Source organism: Clupea harengus, chromosome 14 (genome assembly GCF_900700415.2).
Source record: "Clupea harengus chromosome 14, Ch_v2.0.2, whole genome shotgun sequence".
Taxonomy (NCBI): domain Eukaryota; kingdom Metazoa; phylum Chordata; class Actinopteri; order Clupeiformes; family Clupeidae; genus Clupea; species Clupea harengus.
In genome coordinates this window covers 1,117,420-1,119,919 of record NC_045165.1, presented here as the reverse complement: position 1 = coordinate 1,119,919, position 2,500 = coordinate 1,117,420, and the positions used below count along the sequence as shown (strand labels likewise).

The window sequence follows — 2,500 nt, the reverse complement described above, 5'->3', positions numbered from 1 at the left end:
CTTCCTGGGCTGAGGTCGCTAGCATAGCATCAGCCATTACAATGAATGGAGTAGATAGCACAGCATCAGCCAATTTAAATGAATGGAGTAGCTAGCATAGCATCAGCCAATTGAAATGAATGGAGTAGATAGCATAGCATCAGCCATTGAAATGAATGGAGTAGATAGCATAGCATCAGTCAATAGAAATGAATGGAGTAGATAGCATAGCATCAGCCATTGAAATGAATGGAGTAGATAGCATAGCATCAGCCAATTTAAATGAATGGAGTAGATAGCATAGCATCAGCCATTGAAATGAATGGAGTAGATAGCATAGCATCAGCCTTTGAAATGAATGGGGGTGGTAATCAGTTCCTCTCTCCAGGTCCATGTTCTCTTTGCAGGTCTATAAAATGCCTCCATGCGTTGAACCTCAGAGAATTGAGCCCAAAAACTGTCTGCAGAAACACACATCCAAATCTACAAGCTCCTAGCTTGTGTTCAGTAACAGTATGGTTAGGGTTAGCTTAGCTCTTAGCTTTTCTTGTGTTCAGTAACAGAAGGGGTTAAGATTAGCTTAGCTCTTAGCTTGTGTTCAGTAACAGAAGGGGTTAAGATTAGCTGAGCTCTTAGCTTGTGTTCAGTAACGGTTAGGGTTAGCTTAGCTTGTGTTCATTTACATTTACATTTACATTTAGTCATTTAGCAGACGCTTTTGTCCAAAGCGACGTACAAGGGAGAGAACAGTCAAGCTAAGAGCAATAAAAAAGCATGGTGTAACAATAAATACTACTTTACATGAGAATTAGAAAAACAACAACCTAGAAAAGAGGAAAAAGAAGTGCAGGAATGTAACTGCTGAAGTGCAAGTTAAGCGCTAGTCAGGTGCCAGTTAGGAGGGGAGGTGCTCTCTGAAGAGTTGGGTCTTCAAAAGCTTCTTGAAGGTAGAGAGGGACGCCCCTGCTCTGGTAGTACTAGGCAGTTCGTTCCACCAACGTGGAACTATAAATGAAAATAGTCTGGATTGCCGTGCTTGCACGGACGGCAGTGCCAAACGACGCTCACTAGACGAGCGCAGCGTCCTGGGTGTAACATTTGCCCTTACAAGAGCATTTAGGTAGGTGGGAGCAGAACCAGTAAGCACTCTGTAGGCAAGCATAAGTGACTTGAACTTAATGCGAGCAGCTACTGGCAGCCAGTGGAGCTCGATGAGTAGCGGGGTGACGTGTGCCCTTTTCGGTTGGTTGAACACCAGACGCGCCGCCGCGTTCTGGATCATCTGTAGTGGTTTCACCACGCAAGCCGGCAGGCCCGTTAGGAGGGCGTTGCAGTAGTCAAGGCGGGAGCTCACCAAGGTTTGCACCAGCAGCTGGGTGGCATACTGGGTTAGGTACGGCCTGATTTTGCGGATGTTGTATAGCGCAAAGCGGCACGACCTGGAGACAGAGGCGATGTGGGCCGTGAAGGTCAGTTGGTCATCAATAATGACCCCGAGGTTTCTTGCTGTTTTGGATGGAGCAAGAGATAAAGAGTCAGTATTGATCTTGATGTTGTGGTGGATGACCTGTTTGGCTGGGAAGACCATCAGTTCCGTTTTGGCCAGGTTCAGCTGAAGGTGGTGATTTTTCATCCATGTGGATATATCAGCGAGACAGTCCGAAATCCGCGTCGAGACCGTGGTGTCCTCAGGAGGGAAAGACAGAAACAGTTGAGTATCATCGGCATAACAGTGGTAGGAAAAACCATGCGAGCGGATGATAGGGCCCAACGAGGTGGTGTAAATGGCAAAGAGAAGTGGTCCCATCACCGAGCCTTGGGGCACCCCAGTGGTGAGGCGGTGAGGTACAGACAGCTGACCTTGCCATGACACGTTGAACGAGCGCCCAGTGAGGTAGGATTCAAACCAGGAGTGCGCTTTGCCAGAAATGCCCATACTTGACAGTATGGACAGAAGGATGCGGTGGTTGACTGTATCAAACGCAGCTGATAAGTCAAGCAGGACGAGAGCCGAGGATTGAGCTGCTGCTCTAGCTGTTTTTAAGGCCTCCATTACAGACAACAGGGCTGTTTCGGTGGAGTGACCGCTTTTGAAGCCAGACTGGTTCGGATCGAGGAGATTGTTCTTTGACAGGAACTCGGTGACCTGTTTGGAAGCTGCCCTCTCAATGGTTTTAGATAGGAGCGTGAGAAGTGAGACCGGTCGATAGTTTTCCACCTGAGTGGGATCGAGAGACGGCTTCTTGAGCAGCGGCGTTACCCGAGCCACTTTGAAAAGAGAAGGAAATGTTCCAGAATTAAATGAAGCATTAATCACCTGTGTTATTGCCGGTAAGACGGCAGGCGATATGGCTTGAAGGATGTTGGATGGGATGGGGTCCAGCGGGCATGTAGTTGGACGGCTACCTGTTAGGATTTTGGAGACCTCACTCTCGCTGAGAGGGATGAAAGAAGGAAAAGATGAGCTATTGACGGTTGCGCCCTTAGGGGAGGGGGACAGTTGGTCGAACTGTTGCCCGAT

The 2,500-nt window shown here is 48.2% G+C and overlaps 1 protein-coding gene across 1 annotated transcript in view; it reads right to left on the bottom strand.

The window, feature by feature from the left end:
• Window positions 1-2,500, bottom strand: part of atg2b (autophagy related 2B) — a 46,951-nt gene that overhangs the window by 6,769 nt on the left and 37,682 nt on the right. The window lies entirely within an intron of this gene.